Source organism: Bufo bufo, chromosome 6, assembly GCF_905171765.1.
Source record: "Bufo bufo chromosome 6, aBufBuf1.1, whole genome shotgun sequence".
Taxonomy (NCBI): Eukaryota; Metazoa; Chordata; class Amphibia; order Anura; family Bufonidae; genus Bufo; species Bufo bufo.
In genome coordinates, this window is record NC_053394.1 from 314676852 (window position 1) to 314701870 (window position 25019).

The 25019-nt window shown below is 44.3% G+C and overlaps 1 long non-coding RNA gene across 1 annotated transcript; it reads left to right on the forward strand.

Moving 5' to 3' along the window:
• Positions 1 to 8477: 8477 nt before the first annotated feature.
• On the forward strand, positions 8478 to 24390 carry LOC121005427. Its single transcript, XR_005779941.1, has 3 exons — positions 8478 to 8487; positions 19229 to 19232; positions 24255 to 24390. It is a non-coding gene; the product is annotated as an uncharacterized LOC121005427 (long non-coding RNA).
• Positions 24391 to 25019: the final 629 nt, after the last annotated feature.

Here is a 25019-nt window from a genome sequence, read left to right on the forward strand (position 1 = left end):
ACACAAAGGGACTCCTTACTGTTTTTTCCTGGGTGTTTTGTGTATTTGAAATAGCTGATGCGTTTGCATTACAACTATTATTCCTAAGTAATTTTTGTGAGAATGGGTATATTATATATACACTGCTCAAAAAAATAAAGGGAACACTTAAACAACACAATGTAACTCCAAGTCAATCACACTTCTATGAAGTCAAACTGTCCACTTAGGAAGCAACACTGAGTGACAATCAATTTCACATGCTGTTGTGCAAATGGGATAGACAACAGGTGGAAATTATAGGCAATTAGCAAGACACCCCCAATAAAAATGTGGTGACCACAGACCACTTCTCAGTTCCTATGCTTCCTGGCTGATGTTTTGGTCACTTTTTAATGCTGGCGGTGCTTTCACTCTAGTGGTAGCATGAGACGGAGTCTACAACCCACACAAGTGGCTCAGGTAGTGCAGCTTATCCAGGATGGCACATCAATGCGAGCTGTGGCAAGAAGGTTTGCTGTGTCTGTCAGCGTAGTGTCCAGAGCATGGAGGCGCTACCAGGAGACAGGCCAGTACATCAGGAGACGTGGAGGAGGCCGTAGGAGGGCAACAACCCAGCAGCAGGACCGCTACCTCCGCCTTTGTGCAAGGAGGAACAGGAGGAGCACTGCCAGAGCCCTGCAAAATGACCTCCAGCAGGCCACAAATGTGCATGTGTCTGCTCAAACGGTCAGAAACAGACTCCATGAGGGTGATATGAGGGCCCGACGTCCACAGGTGGGGGTTGTGCTTACAGCCCAACACCGTGCAGGACATTTGGCATTTGCCAGAGAACACCAAGATTGGCAAATTCGCCACTGGCGCCCTGTGCTCTTCACAGATGAAAGCAGGTTCCCACTGAGCACATGTGACAGACGTGACAGAGTCTGGAGACGCCGTGGAGAACGTTCTGCTGCCTGCAACATCCTCCAGCATGACCGGTTTGGCATTGGGTCAGTAATGGTGTGGGGTGGCATTTCTTTGGAGGGCCGCACAGCCCTCCATGTGCTCGCCAGAGGTAGCCTGACTGCCATTAGGTACCGAGATGAGATCCTCAGACCCCTTGTGAGACCATATGCTGGTGCGGTTGGCCCTGGGTTCCTCCTAATGCAGCGGTTCTCAACCTAGGGGTCGCAACGCCTTTGGGGGTCGATCGGCCCTTTCCGGGGGGTCGTCTGAGGCTTCCTATTGTGGGTCCAGGCCCGTCGCTAACAGACAGGCAAAACAAGCAATTGCTTGGGGCCCCCGAGCTGGTTGGGGCCCCGAGCTGGCCCGGGGCCAAGCAGAGCCGGTGCTTGTTTTGCGGCTGAGTAACTCAGAAGATCCGATGGTATATTCTAACCCCCAGGCGTTCCCATGGTGACGGGGACGCTTGCCTGGGGGTTAGAATATACCATCGGATCTGAGTTTTGCGAGCTCAGTGAGATCGTAAAAACTCAAATCCGATGGTATATTCTAACCCCCAGGCGTTCCCATGGTGACAGGGACGCTTGCCTGGGGGTTAGAATATACAGGGCCACGCCGCTCACAGCAGTATATTTATAAACTAATCAGTAACTACTTTAACTTTAATCATTGCTCATTGCTGAGCTCTTTACTTGGATTATAATTTATTTGGATATGGGATATCTTACTTTGTCTTAGCTCCGGTAATAGCAGGCAGTGCGGGGGGCGGCGCTCACTCACTGACGTCACGCGCCTGCTCCTCCCACTAGGCGGCGCAGGCACGTGACGTCAGTGAGTGAGCACCGCCCCCCGCACTGCCTGCTATTACCGGAGCTAAGACAAAGTAAGATATCCCATATCCAAATAAATTATAATCCAAGTAAAGAGCTCAGCAATGAGCAATGATTAAAGTTAAAGTAGTTACTGATTAGTTTATAAATATACTGCTGTGAGCGTCGGGGAGGGAAATCTGTGGATGGCACTGTAGGGGGATCTGTGGATGGCAGTGCCATCCACAGATCCGCCTACAGTGCCATCCACAGATCCCCCCTCCCCTAAACAGTGCCATCCACAGATCTCCTCCTTAAACAGTGCCATCCACAGATCCCCCCTAAACAGTGCCATCCACAGATCCCCCCTAAACAGTGCCATCCACAGATCCCCCCTAAACAGTGCCATCCACAGATCCCCCCTCCCCTAAACAGTGCCATCATGGCACTGTTTAGGGGAGGGGGGATCTGTGGATGGCACTGTTTAGGGGGATCTGTGGATGGCACTGTTTAGGGGGGAGATCTGTGGATGGCACTGTTTAGGGGAGGGGGGATCTGTGGATGGCACTGTTTATGGGGGATCTGTGGATGGCACTGTTTATGGGGGATCTGTGGATGGCACTGTTTAGGGGAGGGGGGATCTGTGGATGGCACTGTTTAGGGGGGATCTGTGGATGGCACTGTTTAGGGGGGATCTGTGGATGGCACTGTTTAGGGGGGAGATCTGTGGATGGCACTGTTTAGGGGGGAGATCTGTGGATGGCACTGTTTAGGGGAGGGGGATCTGTGGATGGCACTGTTTAGGGGGGATCTGTGGATGGCACTGTTTAGGGGGGAGATCTGTGGATGGCACTGTTTAGGGGAGGGGGATCTGTGGATGGCACTGTTTAGGGGGGATCTGTGGATGGCACTGTTTAGGGGGGGGTCTGTGGATGTCTTTGTGATTAATTACTCTGCTTTAATTATGTTCAATTTGTAGCAATAAAAATACATCCTGCATATCAGATATTTACATTACAATTCATAACAGTAGAAAAATTAGTTATGACGTAGCAAGGAAAAAAAATTAATGGTTGGGGGTCACCACAACATGAGGAACTGTATTAAGGGGTCACGGCTTTAGAAAGGTTGAGAACTACTGTCCTAATGCAAGACCATGCTAGACCTCATGTGGCTGGAGTGTGTCAGCAGTTCCTGCAAGACGAAGGCATTGATGCTATGGACTGGCCCACCCGTTTCCCAGACCTGAATCCAATTGAGCACATCTGGGACATCATGTCTCGCTCTATCCACCAACGTCACGTTGCACCACAGACTGTCCAGGAGTTGGCAGATGCTTTAGTCCAGGTCTGGGAGGAGATGCCTCAGGAGACCGTCCGCCACCTCATCAGGAGCATGCACAGGCATTGTAGGGAGGTCATACAGGCACGTGGAGGCCACACACACTACTGAGCCTCATTTTGACTTGTTTTAAGGACATTACATCAAAGTTGGATCAGCCTGTAGTGTGTTTTTCCACTTTAATTTTGAGTGTGACTCACAATCCAGACCTCCATGGGTTGAAAAATTTGATTTCCATTTTTTTATTTTTGTGTGATTTTGTTGTCAGCACATTCAACTATGTAAAGAACAAAGTATTTCAGAAGAATATTTAATTAACTCAGATCTAGGATGTGTTATTTTTGTGTTCCCTTCAGCAGTGTATATACTGTATATGTGTGTAGCCCACTCCTTTTACATTGATAGCCTATTTTAGGATATGCCATCAATATCTGATTGGCTGGGGTTTCTGACTCCCAACACTCCCACCATTTGGCCGTTCCATGTTTGAAATAGAGTGCTTACTTTTTAATTAAGAATTCTCTGATTAAGGGCTCATGCACAAGACTGTATTTTCTTTCCGTGTCCGTTCGTTGTTTTTTTTTTGCAGACTGCATGAAGAACCATTCATTTCAACGGGTCCGCAAAAAAAAAGAAGTTACTCTGTGTGCATTCTGTTTCCGTATGTCAGTATTTCCGTTCTGCAAAAAAATAGAGCATGTCCTATTATACTGTAGTCCGCATTATGGATAAGGATAGCATTGTTCTATTAGGGGCCAGCTGTTCCATTCCGCAAAATGCGGAATGCACACATACGTCATCCGTATTTTTTGCGGACCGCAAAATACATACAGTCGTGTGCATGAGCCCTAACCTGTACTTTAGGGTTGCCTATACTTAAAGTATATAGGGGCACATTTATAAAACGCCGGTCTTATTAAGGCCCTGCGCTGGTGCTGGATCCGCCGGAGTTATGAGGAAGCACCGGCCTCTTCATAACTTCGGCCGCTACTTCTAAATGTAAATCAGCTTCCTAGCTGAAGCACCTAAAACAGGCGGCCCATCCCCTTTCCCACCACACACACTTTTTTAGACCTGGCGTGAGCGCGGAGAAGTCACAGATTGCAGCGCAAAGGACCATTGCACCGCAATCTGCGCCAGAAATACATCTAATTTACGCGTATTTCTGTTTAATACATGACCCCCATAAAGTACGACAAATTGCAGCACCTTTTTGTGCATATTCTGAGCACTAACCTTGATAACACAGTGAAACACATTGATAACACATGGAAAGCCTGTAAAAATTGAGCAGCCAAAAATTGTAATAAAGCTCTGTATGGCACAGTCCTGCCATGTGTATGGGCACAACTAAGATATGTTCACATGGCATAATTTTGAAGTTGTAAAATACGAAGCTGATACAGAGCTGTTTCCAAGAGAAATCAGCCTCTGAAATCCAGGTGTGTTTTTAGTGTTTTCAGCAACATTTTCAGCTTTGTGTCAAGTGAGGTTAGGGATATCAGTCTTTATGGTGTATCTCATTTTGCCCCCCACTTGGCACCTTGGGGGCAATGTACCATTCCGCTTATTAGGAGATCTTATAAATAAATAATTGGTGTCTTAATAATAGAATTTACGCCAACATACAGAACCATATCTGGGGATATAAACTGACATAACCTCCCATTATGTACCACAGCAGTGATACACTACACACGTCAAAAGTAATGCATGTACGTATTACCAGATTCCTGATACTAAATGACAGACAGAATCGTAATTAGCAGAACTAACCAGTGATGCAGACTCCTCATTACACTGTTAGAAAAGATAGGTGCTTCATCTCATCCCACGCTCTTAGAGCATTTCTGTTCAGTCTAGCCCATTAATGTGTAAAACATTTGTATAGATCTCTCTCAGGACGGATTTAATGAATAGAATGTCTGAAGTTTGCAGCTATTTATATCATTTGTGAGTCTATGCCACCCTAAAGTTTCAAAGCTAAAAGCTCTAAGCTGCTTAAAGAGAAAAGAGGACTTGGATGAAAGCTGTGTAGCAACATTATAAAATGCAGTTTACTGTACAGAAAACATATAGACATAAAACTTCTATCAATATCAGAGTCACAGGGTTCATCAACCTTAAACATGACAGGCTCATCTCCTCTTATCAGGAGAATGTATTCAGGTCAGTGATTGTCTATATGCAGTACCGGAATTAAATATTGTGTGGAAACTTACACTCCTTTCATCAGGAAAGCCACTCCCTATGTCATAAAAAGGTTTCCTTTGACATAACATAGGGGACATGGTGGCATGCTTCTGACATATACTGACCTTTGCAGCCTTCCCAATGCCCTTCCCTGGATGTCCTTGTAGCATTCTGACACACTATGGTGTGAGAATGCTAGGAGCAGGGGCGGATTGGCTATACACTGCGTGCAGAATTATTAGGTAAATGAGTATTTTGACCACATCATCCTCTTTATGCATGTTGTCTTACTCCAAGCTGTATAGGCTCGAAAGCCTACTACCAATTAAGCATATTAGGTGATGTGCATCTCTGTAATGAGAAGGGGTGTGGTCTAATGACATCAACACCCTATATCAGGTGTGCATAATTATTAGGCAACTTCCTTTCCTTTGGCAAAATGGGTCAAAAGAAGGACTTGACAGACTCAGAAAAGTCAAAAATAGTGAGATATCTTGCAGAGGGATGCAGCACTCTTAAAATTGCAAAACTTCTGAAGCGTGATCATCGAACAATCAAGCGTTTCATTCAAAATAGTCAACAGGGTCGCAAGAAGCGTGTGGAAAAACCAAGGCGCAAAATAACTGCCCATGAACTGAGAAAAGTCAAGCGTGCAGCTGCCAAGATGCCACTTGCCACCAGTTTGGCCATATTTCAGAGCTGCAACATCACTGGAGTGCCCAAAAGCACAAGGTGTGCAATACTCAGAGACATGGCCAAGGTAAGAAAGGCTGAAAGACGACCACCACTGAACAAGACACACAAGCTGAAACGTCAAGACTGGGCCAAGAAATATCTCAAGACTGATTTTTCTAAGGTTTTATGGACTGATGAAATGAGAGTGAGTCTTGATGGGCCAGATGGATGGGCCCGTGGCTGGATTGGTAAAGGGCAGAGAGCTCCAGTCCGACTCAGACGCCAGCAAGGTGGAGGTGGAATACTGGTTTGGGCTGGTATCATCAAAGATGAGCTTGTGGGGCCTTTTCGGGTTGAGGATGGAGTCAAGCTCAACTCCCAGTCCTACTGCCAGTTTCTGGAAGACACCTTCTTCAAGCAGTGGTACAGGAAGAAGTCTGCATCCTTCAAGAAAACATGATTTTCATGCAGGACAATGCTCCATCACACGCGTCCAAGTACTCCACAGCGTGGCTGGCAAGAAAGGGTATAAAGAAGAAAATCTAATGACATGGCCTCCTTGTTCACCTGATCTGAACCCCATTGAGAACCTGTGGTCCATCATCAAATGTGAGATTTACAAGGAGGGAAAACAGTACACCTCTCTGAACAGTGTCTGGGAGGCTGTGGTTGCTGCTGCACGCAATGTTGATGGTGAACAGATCAAAACACTGATAGAATCCATGGATGGCAGGCTTTTGAGTGTCCTTGCAAAGAAAGGTGGCTATATTGGTCACTGATTTGTTTTTGTTTTGTTTTTGAATGTCAGAAATGTATATTTGTGAATGTTGAGATGTTATATTGGTTTCACTGGTAAAAATAAATAATTGAAATGGCTATATATTTGTTTTTTGTTAAGTTGCCTTATGATTATGCACAGTAATAGTCACCTGCACCCACAGATATCCCCCTAAAATAGCTAAAACTAAAAACAAACTAAAAACTACTTCCAAAAATATTCAGCTTTGATATTAATGAGTTTTTTGGGTTCATTGAGAACATGGTTGTTGTTCAATAATAAAATTAATCCTCAAAAATACAACTTGCCTAATAATTCTGCACTCCCTGTAGACCCTACAGGGAAATTTCCTGATGGGCCGATGCCCAGGGGGCCGCCCAAGCACTTCACTCTGCCGCTGACCGGGTACTCTCAACAGTAATTAACGCTCTGAGAATCAGGTACTGCATATGCCCTTCTTAATTCAACTGCTGTGGCCCACACTTCACCTCCTAAGCCCCCTGCTCCATATCTTAATCAAAGATAACTGGAGGAGGAGGACAGAAAATGGTAGCTATTGATGGTCACCACAGAGGGCCAGCTTTTGGAGCAGCATATTGAGCTACACTGGGTTATTTAGTTCTTATGGGGTGGTATTTTGCACTATGGTATTGTCGACTCCGCCTACTTGTGTTGCCCAGCCTTCTGTTAATTGGACCTGCTTACAAAATGGGGCCACTTTTAATTTTTTTTTTTCCAGAGCCACTTTAAGTTCCAGTCTGTCCCTGGCTAGGAGGACATCCAGGGAAGAACACTGGGAAGGCTGCAAAGGTTACTAGACGTTGTCAGAAGCAGACCACTATGTCCCCCATGTTATGTCAAAGCAAACCTTTATATGACATAGGGAGCGGTCAACCTGGTGAAAGGAGTGTAAGTTGCCAGCAGTCACCTACACAGATTTTCTGACAGTGATCGGGAGTGTCTGCTTTGTTTCCAGTCATCTGTCAGATAATTTCTCCCTATAAAAGGAGGTTCTTTTACACGTACCTATTATCAGGCATATTATCGGGGATGAGTGTTTGTATAAACGCTCGTTCCCAATAATCTGCCTGTGTGAAAGGTGTCGGCAATCACCCAATGAACTTGCAAATGCTTTTTCATCAGGTGATTGTGTCTTTCTGCAGTCAAAGAAAATCATAGTTCCTGCGCAGAAGATCGTGGCATATAAGCAATGATCTGCTGCACCAGAACAATGATTTTCTATGGGGACAAGCGATTGCTGTATCGTTCACTTGTCCCCAAACAGCGGAGGTGATTGCTACATGTAAAGGCAGCACTTATCTCCGCTGACGATCTGACAGTGACTGGGTCAGTGTAAAAGGACCTTAAGACTTTTATTCCCAGCTTCTCTTTCCTCTATGGTTACTCATTACCCACTAGCAGCCTCCAGTGGTCAAGTGTAGGACAGCACAGAGAAACATGGCTCAGTAGAATGTGCAACACATATGGCAAACAGAGTGCACAGAGACCACTGACAGTAGCAGTGATAAGACCTCTCAGAATGGCAAAGGAATGCCAGATGTTCTTTTACCAAGAAAATGTTCATCCAGTGAGATTCTCTCTTTTTTTATATAGTCTTTATTTATTGAATAAAATTACAGAAACCAAAGAACAATCTCTCTCAAATATATAGACGATAGAATTACATAAACCGTCCACATGAAAGGCTTAGGCTACTTTCACACTAGTGGCACGGACCCCCGGCAGGCTGTTCCGTCGTGGGAATCCGTCCTGCCGCTAGTGAACGTGTGCCTCCGGACTGCCGCTCCGTCCCCATTCACTATAATGGGGGCAGAGCGGAGTTCCGGCGGAGGCACGGCAGTGCACGGCAGCGCACGGCGAGAGGCTGCCGGAATAAATGTCGGACATGTTGTAGTTTTATTCCGGCAGCCTCTCGCCCCTCGTCTTAAAAGGTTCAGGTAGGAGTCATGTGTTTCTGAACAACAGAATCTAGCAATAATCACAAGGGATATAATAGCAGGAGATCAACATATATTAGCATAGATCAATGTGGGTCAGTATGGAGGGTCTGTCCTCCCACCTCAAGGCTTAAAGGAAGGGTCGGATTGAGGCCTAATTAATATTGGGTCCATGGGGACCACAATTTAATATATTTATCCCTCGCCCTATTCTACAAACTGGAGAGCTCCTCACACTGGAAAGTTTGGTTGATCTTTGCAATCCATTCCTGAAAAGAGGGGAGTGTAAAGAGATTAAAGCTTTCACTGCAGCTGGAAGATGGGGCGTAGGTATCCTTTAGAAGGCTTATAAGTGGACTCGGTTTTTCTAACACTATTATCTCGTTCTCGATGGTGAGGTGGAGGGAAGGAGAGCATATCTTCTGTAAAACCTTTTCAATTTGCTGCCCAAGGGCATGACCACCAAATGTGAGAGAGAGCTAAGGTGATCAGACAATTTATACTTGTAAAGAAACTCTGGAGTTTTATACCATAGAAACATAGAATGTGTCGGCAGATAAGAACCATTTGGCCCATCTAGTCTGCTCAATATACTGAATACTATGAATAGCCCCTGGCCCTATCTTATATGAAGGATGGCCTTATGCCTATCCCATGCATGCTTAAACTCCTTCACTGTATTTGCAGCTACCACTTCTGCAGGAAGTGAGATGTTTATGATGGATCTCTTGTAGTCTAACACAGGGGGAGAAACCATTGGCATTCCGCAAAGTGCCCAGATTTAATCAGATCTTGGATGGAGGCCTTTGATGGGACCTTATCCAAGGAAAAAAGGTCAAACAAGGGAGTGGAGTGAAATCTTGCTCAAAAGTCATTATAGAGATCTTTGTGAAAGCTGCAGGAAGTAGGCTAACTGGGAATAGAGTGGAAAGTGGAGGGGCTAGGGAGTCTTGAAGAAAGTACCACATGGCATATGTACCCCTAAGAAGGGGATTAAAATCTGTTCTTCTATAAGTCTTAGGATCAGACAGCCAAAGGGCCTTGTAGATAGAGGCTCCCAAATAGACTGCTTAATCAATACATCCACATCACAATGCTGGGTCTAGATGTTCCAGCCATATGTTGAGGTGGATCGCTTTATAGTATGTGGCGACGTTCAGTACGCTCATTCTCCCCCATCTCAAGTTGCTTAATCAGTAAAGATTAGGCCAGGTGCGGCCTACGACCTTTCCATATAAATTTAGTAAAGATAGTACGGATTGCACAAAAAAATGTGGCAGGTAGATGTATGGGTACCATCAGTAGGGTATATAGAAGTTTAGGCATCATGTAAGTTTTCCAAAGATTTTTTCTGGAAGTCATATGTCACGAGTTGGAGGTCTCAGGAGAGACCACCGCGTCGTCAAGCAATAAACGGAAATCAGGTACAGACACATAAGAGTTTATTGCATAAACAAAAACCAGGGAAGGCAGCACAGACAAAACATGAGCTCTATGTACCGTCAGCACAGTGGGAGAAAACCCCCACTGCGCCACTGTCTAGTAATACTCCAGAGGGGCGTGACTAAGCAACTCCTGGTATTCACTAGAGCCCTAGATGGTAGGGTTAGACTTTGCCGCAGGAAGTTGCCAGGGTCCACTCTGGAGCGTGAACTAGACAGTGACAGCAGGAACGAATGGACAACAGGTACCAGAAGGTACCGACGGCACATAGGCAAACATAACAGACAGGCAAATACAAAACAGGGCAACTAATAATACAAGCAGGCGTTCAGGCAAGGGAGCAAGAGTGGCAATGAGCAGAGAAGGACTTGCTCCACCAGTAGTAAACTGCATGGCCTTGCTCATACCACTCTGCTGCAAAGAAGGGTGCAGTATGGGCTTTCTGAACAGAGACATATGAATACACACAAGGTAACTAAAACATAACTGGCAGAACAGATAACAGAAAGACAGGAAAGAGGACGGGAATGAACAAGTAGGGAAACCCACAGAGCACAGACAGACAGAGATCCCATGGGTCAGCAGCATGGGAGAGAGAGTACAAACCAGGAGCAGGACAAGACAACACACACCAGGAGAGCTGACACAGAACTGAGGACACCTCAGCCTTATATACAGGTTCCATGGGTGCAGCAGAGAGGCCACACCCATGGAGCAGACAGAGAGGATTAACTCCTAATAGGAACACAGGGGAGTTAACCCATACAGAACCACAAATAACACACAGGAACGGAACTTCAGCGAGGAGCGCCGAATGAGCAAGGACGGAAGGTCACAGTCAGAGGTAACGACTGTTACATCATATTCATGTAAAAGGCATTTTATCTCTGTGAGTCTATACAGATTGCAATACATTTAAGTTATAAGGATCCCCCCCTTAAAGACGGTTATGAATGGATCCTGGCACACGCTTTGGATTAGGGTTACAGCAAGCAAAATAAATAGGGAAGGGGAAATGAGTCTAGGAGGCTGGCGTTTTACTCTTCCGAGTCAAGGTTTCCCCACCAAGCCCCTGCCTCCTGCAGCTTGATTTACGGAGCCTCCGTGGGATCTAATGAGACCTGGGGATGACATTCCCTGCCTCAGAGAAAGTCAGTCAAGCTGCTGGAGAATGAGTGGTCAGGGAAACCTTGACTCCGAGGAGTAAAATGACGGCCTCTTTTACTTGAACAGACTAATTTCCATATGGCAGTAAGAAGATTAAAGTGCATTTTCAGCAGATTCACTAGTTACAATACTGCAACAAGAACTGCTTCCAGAGCACTATAAGTGGATGAATAAGGTACTGTGGGCAGTAAAAGTTGCATATCCAAGATGTCAGGTTTCCTTTAAAGGGTTTCTGTCATCAGGAAAATCGTTATGTAGCAGTGAGTATAGGACGCTCGCCTGCTGCCGTCCTTCACTCACTGCGCCTGCGCCTAATACTAAAATGAACAGCGCAGGTGCGGGATTTGCGGGTAACGGAGGAGACCAAGGATGTCGATCACCTTTACAAGGGCGTGCCAAACGGTGAGAGGACGGAGCCTGTAGGTGCTGCAGCAACGCCCCACTAGCACCTAGAGGCTCATTTGCATATTATAAAAGTCATTATTTAGCGCGAACGGTGGCAGGCAGGGAGATATAAGTCATACAGTTATGTTCTGCTGACATTAGCACATCGCTAATGTCAGCCAGCTACATAATGATTTTTCTGATAACAGAAACCCTTTAAGCTTTTCAGCAGCAGCTATATGTGCAAATAGAGAATCAATCTGTCTCTGATGTAAGTTCTTGACTTTAGTTGCCAATGCAACAAATATACTTTGAATGTAAGCCTTGTGAGTTTCCCATATCAACTAAGGTGCTATTTGAGGAGTGGAATTGTTCTTGAAGATTTTAGATGTTTATGTATGTAAGACCTATGTTGTTCTGATTGAAGGAGGTTTTCGTTTACAGTGCTGCCCATAATTACTCCTACCGCTGGCAAATTTTGACTTAAAGTTACTTTTATTCAACCAGCAAGTAATTGTTTGATGGGAAATGACATAGATGTCTCCCAAAAGATAATAAGACGATGTACAAGAGGCATTATTGTGGGGGAAAAAACTTCTCAGTGTCCAGTCCAAAATTATTCATACCCTTCTCAATAATCAATAGAAAAGCCTTTATTGGCTATTACAGCAATCAACGCTTCCTATAATGGCAGACCAGCTTTTTGCAGGTCTCCACAGGTATTTTTGCCCATTAATCTTTAGCAATGAGCTCCAAATCTTTCAGGTTGGAGGGTCTTCTTGACATCATCCTGATCTTTAGCTCCCTCCACAGATTCTCAATTGGATTCAACTCTGGACTCTGGCTGGGCCACTCCAAAACGTTAATGTTGTTGTCTGCTAACCATTTCTTTACCACTTTTGCTGTGTGTTTTGGGTCATTGTCATGCTGAAATGTCCACCGGTGCCCAAGGCCAAGTTTCTCTGCAGACTGACTGATGTTGTCGTTGAGAATCCTCATGTATTGCTAATTTTTCATGGTGCCGTTTACTGTGATTAGGTTCCCTGGTCCATTGGCTGAAAAAGACCCCCAAAGCATTAGGTTCCCACCACCGTGTTTGACAGTGGGGATGGTGTTCCCTGGGTTGAAGGCTTCTCCTTTTTTACGCCAACTGGACACTTTTTGCTCAAATGTAAATAAAAGCTGAGAAATGTTTTTTTCCCCCACAATAATGCCTCTTGTACATCGTCTTATTATCTTTTGGGAGACACCTATGTCATGTACCGTCAAAAAATTACTTGCTGGTTGAATAAAAGTAACTTTAAGTCAAAATTTGCCAGGGGTATGAATAATTATGGGCAGCACTGTAGTCGCCAATTCCAGTCTCTGGGTGGGAGGTGAGAAAAATTTAAGGCGGCAGAGCTATAAACTGTGTTACGGCAGTGGCATTAATACATGATATACTGATGTGCGACCGCTATCCCACAAGTTACTTCTCAGTATAGTGCATATAGATGTGGATGCAAAAGGTGGGGGATGTACTAGACACAAGGGGAATACACAGGCCATGAGTCCCATGGAGATTATAAGCCCCATAATGTATGATGTCTTCTTGTTGCCTCCCTACAGTATAACGGCTCCTTTTTGCCCCCATACAGTATAATGTTTCCTTGTTGCACCCATACAGTATGTCACCTTGTTGCTCCAATAAAGTATAATGTCTTCTAGTTGTCCCCATACAGTATAACATCTCCTTGTTGCCCCCATACAGTATAATGTCTTCTTGTTGCCCCCATACAGTATAATGTCTCCTTGTTGCCCCCATACAGTATAATGTCTCCTTGTGGCCCTCATACAGAATAATGTTTCCTTGTGTCCCTCTTACAGTATGTCTCCTTGTTGCCGTCATACAGTATAATGTCTCCATGTTGCCCCCATACAGTATAATGTCTCCTTGTTACCCCTATACAGTATAATGTCTCCTTGTTGGATGGGTATGTATTGTGATATATATCATTATCACAATACATTTATTGCATTATTCTTAAATATCATTATCATGGGAATATTTTTTATATCGCCCGACCCTAGTGTGGAATGGAAAGAATCATCTTTCATAGAAGGTTTGCAATACCTTCAGATGCCAAGAAGCTGCGTACCGTGCAGTCTGTCCTGAAGTGTCCTGAATAACGTTGTGGAGAGGTGTGAATTTTGTGTTGATGAGTCCAGGAGAGGGTTTAATGTCAGGTTTAGATCAGAGCCCATAATGATGGGTCCCTCAGCAAATCACTGCAATGTGTTCAATGTCTTAGGGCTGTTTCACACAAGCGGATGCCGTGCGTGGCATCCGCTCCGTGAAAGAGTGCCAAGACCCGATGCGGACTGCAGAGGCACGGAGCATTCACATGACTGATAATGCTCCGTGCCTCTCTGTGATCTCTTTACTACGAAATCACAGTGAGATAAAGTTGTCACTGTGATTTCGTAGTAAAGAGATCTCAGAGAGGCACGGAGCATTATCAGTCATGTTAATGCTCCGTGCCTCTGCAGTCCGCATGGGGTCTTGGCACTCTTTCACGGAGCGGATGCCACGCACGGCATCCGCTCGTGTGAATCAGCCCTTAAAGAGGATCTTTCACCGCTCCTGACATGCCTGTTTTAATAGCTACATGCATTCCCCATGTACCGTAATAACAATTCTGGAGCATCTATTCTTATGGCTCTATGATATGACATTCCTCTATCATTTCCACTAGACGTTATTAATGAAATGCTAGCTGTCTGCAGTAAGGGTACAGAGTGGTGTTAACCAGTTGGGGAGGGGGGTGTCTCTGCACAGTCTGAAAATGGCAGCACTGATTGGATAGAGTGAGTCTGTGCAGGTACACCCCCCAACTGGTTAACACCCCTCTGTACCCTTACTGAAGACTGATAGCAATTCATACATAACTTATAGTAGAAAAAATAAAGGAATGGCACAATATAGAGCCATAAGAATAGATGCTCCAGAATTGTTATTACATGAAGAATGCATGAAACTATTAAAACAGACATGTCAGGAGCGGTGACAGGTCCTCTTTAAACAGAACCTGTCACCACAAAATGCCATTTAATCTGAAAGCACCATGTTATAAAAGAGGAGAAGCCGAGCAGAATAATATATATTTTTGTGGGAAAAGAATCAGTAAAACTTGTAATTTATACAGTTATATCTTTACTTTTTTACAGCCCTGTGAAAAGCTATCAGTACAGAAGGCTATCTCTGTAAGCACAATTATACACACAATGCTATCAATCACTAATGACACCTCCCTCCAGTACCGATAGCTGTTCACAGGAGGTGGAAAAAGCAGAAATAAAAATGTATAAATTACAGGTTTTACTGAATCATTTACCACAAAAATATATATCAATCTACTTAGGCTGGTTGATAAATGAGAGAGGAGAATGGGGGGGGGGAATAAAAAAGAAAAGACAATAACTGTCTTGACCAACAGTTTTCAAGCATTGCGTAGAAACAATCTAAACAGAATAACATTGAATGTGATAACGCTGCACTGAAATACATAAGGGTTTATGCACATGGTTATTTTGGGGTCTTCAAATTGAGGATCTGCAAAACACGGATACCGGCTGTGTGCATTCTGCATTTTGTGGAACGGAATGGCTGGCCCCTAATAGAACAGTCCTATCCTTGTCTGTAATAGGAAATGTTCAGACACGGAATGCACATGGAGTCATTTTCGGGGGGGGGGGGGGGGGGGGGGAACTGAACGGACGGACACGGGGGGAAAAAATATATGTTTGTGTGCATTCTAACTAGAATACAGGTGAAAATCGAAAAATTAGAATATCGTGCAAAACTCCATTTATTTCAGTAATGCAAATTAAAAGGAATTGTATTAATGCAGCTTAAAATTAGAATTTTGTGAAAAGGTTCAATATTCTAGGCTCAAAGTGTCACACTCAAGTCAGCTAATTAATCCATATCCCCTGAGCAAAGGGTATCTCAAAATTAAGACTTTGGGGTTTCATAAGCTGTAAGCCATAATCATCCAAATTATAACAAATATCTAGCTTTGCATGTAATGAGTCTATCTCATATATTAATTTCACCTTTTAAGTTGCATTACTGAAATAAATGAACTTTGCACGATATTCTAATTTTTCGAGTTTCACCTGTATAGTGCATAAGAGGTATAAATGACTGCTGAGGCTAAAATAGTATATAAACTTGTCTGGGACCGTATTTCAGCTCACAACTAGTGCTGAGTGTAGAAGGACTTGATAAAAAGAAATTATCACTCATTCTCCAAAAGTTCTTACCACCAAGTCCTCATGCACACGGCCGTTGCCCAACTGTGCCTGTATCGCGGCCTGCAAACATCGGGTCCGCAATATACGGGCACCATTGAACCCCCACAAAGTGCTTCCATGGAGTTTCTCTCCGTGCCTCTGCACTGGATAAAAAATAAAACATGTTCTATTTTTTCGTGGTGCGGACGGATCACAGACCCATTCAAGTTGAGATTGATGGGCCTGTATCCATCTGCGCCATCCGCACGGATGGTGCCTTTGCTTTGGGGACTGCAAATTGTGGTCCCCAATGTACAGAACGTCTGGCTGAATCAGGTTCTGCATTATTAGTACAGTAAATAAGTCCCAGGCAATGAATAAAGTATGACCCCAGCACATACCAGGAAACATGAACAGTTCGGTATCAGTAAGAGGGCTCTTATGCATCATCGGTGATCAGGCTGCAAATGGTAAAGCAAGCCCAACTGGTTGTTAAAAAGCACCAATGGGACCCATTTCAGGCTGGCCTGGGTCATATATGGTCTTGGATGGCAGCTTGTCAGTCATCAGGCACTTTCCTTTGGGTACACGTTTCCATGGTACTTTTCAAGACATAGGCAGAATGATGGTAGCATTCTTTGCTGGCAGCCATGACGGCACTTCAGTTGCAGCCATTATGCAGGATAGACAGTCCAAGAGGATAGAGCTAGGAGTAAGATATATTCTTCAGACACAGCTGTTCCAGGAAAGACATAATAATTCTTTCTTTATTCTTTTGGCCAGTATAGATGGTCTGATGTCTTAAAACATGGTGTGCTCTGAGCTGTTGTTGCACATCTGAGGCTTCTCTTTAGCAGCTGCTAAAAGTCTGGAGGTATCGACAAAAGATAAAAGTCCGCAAATTACATCTCAAGTAGGCTCATTTGGTTTAGCCTTAGGGCATAGGGCCTGTAGATACTTTTGATGGTGATTTGCGATGTTGCCTCCACATCAAGCAAATTTGTGAAAAACTCCATTGCTACCTTCTGTAACGAGTATAAGGACCAGGATCCAGGAAAGCCTTTAAGATCCAGGTAAGCCTTTTATTCAGATATTCTTCCTTCTGCTCCTATTTTCTTGGTCCTCTCTGATGATCAGGGACTTGTTGATATGTGCAGAGGATCTATGATTTGAGATACCAGGGCCACTGAGTGAGCAAAGATGGCGGTGCATGTGGTCTCCAGGCCCTCCACTCTGGCTCCTATCTGCTGTATTTCGGTCTTGATCTCCGAGAATTCAGATAGAACTGGGCACAAAGCTTTTAAAATTGCTTTCTTGGAGAAAGCTTTGATATAGAGGCTGTATACCTGCATGGGTCAGCAGTAAGTAAGAGTAGTTGGACATACACAACTGGAAAGAGCCATGAATGCAATGCTGGAAGCTCCGCTCACTCCAGCATTAGCAATCTTTCAAAAATACAGACTTGCATAATCAATTAACCTCACAACGTGGATGACATTTTCCAGTGAGCAATATAACTCATACTCACAAACCACAGGTGAAAAAACCTTCAATGTATTTTATTGCTTGATCTATTTCGTATTCATATAAGAACATTCATCATGATAGAGGCTGAGACAGACATCATTCACACCTCCACCCCTCCATGCGATGATATGGGAGTACATGCCCCCTTACTCATGCGCATGTCTCACAGTCCCTCAGGATGAATGTTCTTATATGAATACGAAATGGACCAAGCAATAAAAGATATTGAAGGTTTTTTCACCTGTAGTTTGTGAGTATAAATTATAATGCTCACTGGAACATGCCATCCATGTTATGAGGTTCATTTATTATGCAAGTCTGTAATTTTGAAAGGTTTGTAAAGGAGTACTTTGGGTTCTGGGATCTATAAACAGGGTGGTTGGGTATGGTTTGGGTTCTGTAAACGGGAAATTGATATGAGGTCTGCAAATGGAGGTCTGGGTTTGTGTCTGTAGACTAGGAGGTCTAGACAGGGGTCTGTAAACAGGATGAGCCTGGTCTGGGGGTCTATTTTTAAGAGGTATGGGTCGTATATTTAGCTAGTCTAAAATAATCTATTAGGACTCATGCACACGACCGTGCTGTTTTTTGCGGACCGCAAACCGCGGATCTGCAAAAAATGGAAGCCGCCAGTGTGCCTTCCGCAATTTGCGGAACGGAATGGGCGGCCCATTGTAGACATGCCTATTCTTGTCCGCAAAACGGACAAGAATAGGACATGCTATATTTTTTTTGCGGGGCCTCGGAACAGAGCAACGGATGCGGACAGCACACGGAGTGCTGTCCACATCTTTTGCGGCCCCATTGAAGTGAATGGGTCCTCACCCGAGCCGCAAAAACTGCGGCTCGGATGCGGACCCGAAAAACGGTCGTGCATGAGGCCTAAGCCTGTATGTGTTTAGGGCATCTGGTGTTTGGTCTCTCAGAGACAGCTGAACCTGTAGGTTTAACAGCCACACCCCTGTTACTCCTAGAGGCTCATTTGCATATATAAAAAAATCTTTTTTCTCAGTAATACAGGCACATATGAACATGGGAACAACACAGTTGTCTTCAACTGCCAAACGCACATGCAACAGGTCAGCCAGTTTAATAGGTACAAATCTGCTGACAGGTGCCCTTTAAAGGGAACCTGTCACCAGTTTTATGGTGTCCTAAGGGCAACATAAATAAGTGACTGATTCTCTTAGCACAATGCTGGGTCACTTTCTTTAATTGACCCAGTCAATCTGCCAACATCTTGTATTGAAAAGCTCCAGCTGATAATGATGAGTCATGAATATTCATGAGCTCCTGACTCTCCCCGCCCACCTGCTGCTGAATGACAGTTTGTTTCCATATGAACCAGCAGCAGGTGGGCAGGGGAGTGGCTATAGCTCTGAATTAAATATACGCTGGACTCAATGACATCACGCCGGACTCGAATCAGCTCATTAGCATGCGGCATGCGGCATCTTTGTGTGTATATTATGAGATAACCATCTGTCACACCAGTAAGTGAATACATCTAAGGCACTTTTTAGTAGTTAATGATTGTATATAATTAGTTAGATTATAATCAAATATCCACATGACAGGTTCCCTTTAACAACAGTGCCATGCTATACCCAAATGTGGCCATACTGTGCCCAAACATCTGAGCCATATTATGTCCAACATTTGTCATAATGCATTCAAACAGAACCGTAGTATACCCCAGAAGTTATGGTATCTATGCAGTAAGTTTGGTTCTGGTACCGTAACTATGCAGTGAGCTTCGTAATTTTATTGTATCTATGCAGTAAGCCTGGTTCTGTTTCTGTATCTATACAATGAACTTTATTCTGGTGCCATATCTATACAATAACCTTGGTCCTGGTACTGTATCTATGTTGTTAGCATGGCTCTATTACTGTATCTATGTTGTTAGCATGGCTCTATTACTGTATCTATGCAGTGACTTTCATTCTCACACCATATCTATGCAGTGAGCTTCATTCTGTTACCAAATCTATGTAATCAGCTTGGTTCTGGTATCACATCTATGCAATGAGCTTGGATCTGGTACCATATTTATGCAGTGAGCTTGGTTATCTTTTTTATCTATGCAGTGAGCTTGGTTTTGTTAGCATAGCTATGCAGTAAGCTACATTCTGGTATTGTGTCTATGCATCTCAATGGCAATGTAGTTATGTAAAATAGGCCTAATGAGCCTAGTTACTTTTCTTTGACACAACTTTTATTAATTTCATTATAGTCTGCATATGTCTTTAAGGGTACTTTCACACTTGCGGCAGGACGGATCTGACATGCTGTTCACCATGTTGGATCTGTTCACCATGTCGGATCCGTCCTGCGGCTATTTCGCCGTGCCCCCGGGCTGCCGCTCCGTCCCCATTGACTATAATGGGGACGGGGGCGGAGCTCCGGCGCAGCACGGCGGTGCACGGCGAAAGGCCGCCGGACTAAAATTACTGCATGTCAGGTTTTTTAGTCCGGCGGCTTTCGCCGTGCACCGCCGTGCTGCGCCGGAGCTCCGCCCCCATCCCCATTATAGTCAATGGGGACGGAGCGGCGGCCCGGGGGCACGGCAAAATTGCCGCAGGACGGATCCGACATGGTGAACAGCATGTTGGATCCGTCCTGCCGCAAGTGTGAAACTAGCCTTACATAACCAAGGTAACACATTATTATCAATTTGTTGTTCACACGTCAAGGCCCTTAAGCCTGTATTACACTGCCTGATTTTTCCGCAGATAATTGCTAACGAGTGTTTGCACGAACACTCGTTAGCAATCATTTGGCAGTGTAATACTGCTGCCTATTGCCCGATCAAAGAGCAAACGCTTGATCATTGGGCAATGCAAATCTTTTGACATGTTAAAAAATTATCGTTTATAGGCGGCACATCGTGGTCTCTAATAACAATCTGCCACGGGCAAACCCCTATACAGCATGTATAGCAGTATGTAATAGTCCTCCACTAGCGAGCAGGCGATTCCCTCCTGACCACTGTGTAATACAGCCTTCACCCTGTGAAATACACAGGGGAACATAAAAAAAAATCTAATAATATAGTTATGTCAATTTTACAATACGTTAATATAAATTGTGCATAAAATGGCTGGCCATGAGAACAATGGAATATTGCAAGATTTTAACTTTTTATTATATTGGTCAGTATATATGCTATCATTCATCTATAAAAAAATTAAAATAAAAAATCAGACAGTTCACCAATATTGATGTAGTGAGAAAAGAAATGGATACTTTACTCAACCATATGTATAATGTTTGAGCCCTGTTCCATAGCAGTTTTCAAGCTTAACAGGGTTTTATGGTTATTTAATATTGATGACCTCTCCTCAGGATAAGTCATCTAACCAAATGTCGCCCATACTCAGGATAGGTCATCAATACCTGATCAATACCGACACCCCTGCTGATCAGCTCATGGAGTGCAACGGCCTCTTCCTAGGCCAATAACCTCACATTCATCAGTCACATGGTATAGGCGCAGCTCAGTCCCATTCAAGTCAGTGTGGGGCTGAGCTGTAATACCAAGCAGAGCCGCTATCCAATGGACTGCTGATCGGCGGGGGTGTCAGTTGTCAGACCTCCACCGATCAGATATTAATGACCTATCGCGAGCATTGGTCATAAATATTAAAGACCTTTAAAAAACAGCCCCATGGTGCAGGGCTGTAATGTTACACATATCCATCCATGATTTTTTTCACCACAGTGGCTTTGGAGTGCTGGCTTTTTTTTTTTTTTGCTTTTTGTTATCATTTGAATGTTTGGTCAGGGTATGAAGGCGCACCTGAATAACATATGGTGCTTTTTTTTATATAGATTTTTTAAATATTGCTATCTATTTATCTCTATCTTTATCTATCTATCTATCTATCTATCTATCTATCTTTACTGAACTTACATGGGACAACAAGTTCTACAAGAGGCAACTGACTTAGGTTGCAGTCAAAAGTGGGAGAATGAGATTAATGGTTACAACCGACTCTCTTTGAGGGCACAGGCTTGGTTAGAAGCAAAAGCTTTAGTAACACAATGGGGGTCATTTATCAAGACTGGCATTTGTACACCATGCTTGATATCCCCCTGCACTACCAGAGAATGCGCCTAATTTATACTAAACAGTATGCCTCGTCACAAATTAAGCCCATCCTCCTGCAGTCTGTGTGCCTAGACTGAAACCTATGCCAGCTCGTAGCTGGCATAGATTCCAGTCATCATTTATGCGAGAACTGGTGTAAATGATGACAAATGAACCAAAGCCAATGGCTCCAACCACACACCACCACCACCTTCCCCCCTTTTTGGAAAGTAGCAAAAGAGGCGTAGAAAGATCACTTAAAAGGTCGCAAACACAGTTTGTGATATTTTTTTTGGACACCATTTTCTGGTGTGAAGGGTCATAGTAAATGATCACCACACTCTTTTTGTGGAAAAAGGATTTCTCTCTTTGCTAGGCTGTCTTTTTCCCTTAATAAACTTATGACGGTGTACCCAACTTCTTAGGGGATGACAACACTTTCTTGTAGCCTCTCAGTGATAGTAATAAAGATGGCCATGCTAACGTCACTCTAAACAGCCATCTCAACAAGAGATGTTGGTACTGTATAAATCATACAGTTATGTTCTGCTGACATTAGCACATCGCTAATGTCAGTCAGCTACATAACGATTTTTCTCATGACAGAAACCCTTTAACCTGCTTGTCCTCACCCAGAAAGCTCTCCACAGTGCTTCCCCTCCCCCCACATCTCTTCCCTACATTTCTACCCCTGCTCTACACTCTGCAAATGACAGGGATCTCAAGTCTCCCGGAGGTTCAGGGAGTCTCCCTCTATTAGATAGCGGCTCCCTGACACCCACATGTGAAAGAAAAGTTTACTGATAGCAGAGCAGAGAGATAAGAGAAGTGACAGGACACAGAGTTTACATTACAGGTTGAATTAACCCTTTAGGGTCAAATTGGCTTCTCAAGGAGATCTATATGTTAAAGGCATCCCTTCTTCTGTCTCATTCAGTAGCTATATAACTATTGAGAGAGATGTATTTTTTTTAAATACATTTACACATTTAACCCTCCATTTTAATTATATTATTTACCCCAGTGTTAAATTCACACCCCCTGGATGCTTGTTTTTTTCCTACAGTGGGGTAGATAATTACACACAGGGTTTTAAAGAATAAACTTCCTGACTCAGACCAAGAGCCGACTCAGCGAGTCAACAAGTGAATGGAAGCATCCGCGCATGCGCATTGCGCAACCTAAGCTTTGGTTCACTTGCTTCTTGTCAGCTCAGCGAATGAACCGAAGATTCGATTCATGAATCGGTTCATTTGAATGAACTGATTCAAATGAACCGATTCATGTGAAAGATCCGAACTTCCCATCTCTAATCCCGGAAAGGTTTACTCGCAGTAAACTTTTCCGGCAACCTGTAGCAGTGTCCCCTTCTCGGCGCGTGCGCACAGTGCAAAAAGAAGCCGATGCCAGCAGTCCACAACGGCGCATCAGGCTGAGCCTGTGCGCATGCGCGGGATCTCAAAGCGGGAGGAGGAGAAGGGAGGGAGAGGCGGCACTGAGGAGTAGAAGGCGGCTCTGGGCACGAACGGCGATGCGTGCGGCCGGGCACCATGCATCCACAGACCTCCCCTGCCTGCTTGGGCACCTTAATTCAGTGATTGACAGGTTAGTAAAACCTGTTTTTCCGCAGAATAAAGCCACAAATAGCTTTTATAAGGCCACCTTAGAAATCAGAATGCTACCCTGGACATGAGCATATGTTTAGATCACAGGGCTTATAGGTGGTGACAGAATCCCTTTAATCATATACATAAATATGATAATTTGGGGCAGGGTATTGAGCCCAGTCCTCCACACCATAGAGCAAAGTGTGCAGATACTGCATATGTTTGGAAAATGTAATAAAAAGTTTGTGAAAGAAAAAAAAAAGAAAACCTCCCTGAAATGAGAAGTTCACCTCCCTGAAATGAGTTTTTGCAGGTTGGGATGTCTGAAATGACTTATGGCTGACATCCACCATAATCCAAACCTCTCACTCACGGCTCCCAGACTTCTCCTGAGCTGCAGTTCTCTAGAATGCCTGACCCCAAGAAATTAGGTTAATTCACAAAATACACAGTTTTAGGCGCTCCCTAAAAAGACATCTTTTTAGGGTGGCCTATCACATCCCCTGATCTAACTCCTCTCCATAGATAGCCCATTTATCATGAGTTCCTGAATCTGATCCTCAAACTCTCCACCGCACCCATAAGCATTACAGATATCAGCTGGTGATTGGCTCATACAGCTTTATATGTACTCTCCTATTTTCCCAAGATGGCTGGACCATTGTACAAAACAAGCACTTTTACCTTTTGTGTCACCGCTTTCCCCTCATAGATTGTAAGCTCTTGCGCGCAGAGCCCTCAGGCTGGGTTCACACTTGAGCGTTTTACAGCGCGTTCAAACGCGCTGTAAAACGCTCAACACATGAAAACCAATGCTTCCCTATGGCCCTGGTTCTCACTTGAGCGTTTTACAGCGCTGAAAAACGCGCTGTAAAACGCCCTACGCTCAAACAAGTACTTGAGCTTCTTTGGGGCGTTTTGACGCGCGTTTGTGGCCATAGGACATTGCAGTCAATCACACAAACGCGCGTCAAACGAGCGTTTACTATTGCAAAAAACGCTCGTCAAAAAGCGCGTTAAACGCGCATATCAAAGACGCTCAGGTCTGAACCCAGCCTCATTCCTCTTGTTTTACTGAAGTGCGCAGGGGCAGATTGGCCATAGACCTTACAGGGAAATTTCCCAGTGGGCCAATGCCCAAGGCGCTGCCTGGGCCCTCCTTACAGCCGGCCAGTGGATGTTTTTGGAGATGTATTTTGTGCTGTAGGCAGTATTTTGTGGTGGACTGAGGTATTTGGCTATGCTGGGTTGGTATAATGTTCCACAATATGGTATTGCTGGCCCTGCCTTCCATCAATTTGGACTGACTACAAAACAAGGCCACTTTTAGTACTTTTTCCAGGGTCACTTTAAGTTCCTAGTCTGCTCCTGTAAGTGCGTAAGGCTACTTTCACACTTGTGTTTTGGCTTTCCGTTTGTGAGATCCGTTCAGGGCTCTCACAAGCGGTCCAAAACGGATCAGTTTTGCCCTAATGCATCCTGAATGGAAAAGGATCCGCTCAGAATGCATCAGTTCAGTCTCCATTCCGCATTGGAGGCGGACACCAAAACTCTGCTTGCAGTGTTTTGGTGTCCGTCTGATGAAACTGAGCCAAACAGATCCGTTCTGACACACAATGGAAGTCAATGGGGACGGATCCTTTTCACTGACACAATCTGGCACAATAGAAAACGGATCCGTCCTCCATTGACTTTCAGCGGTGTTCAAGACGGATCAGTCTTGACTATGTTAAAGATAATACAGGGAGTTACTCTGATTGCCTGATTGGAGTCGGGAAGGAATTTTTTATTCCACTAAAGTGGGGAAAATTGGCTTCTACCTCACAGTTTTTTTTTTTTTGCCTT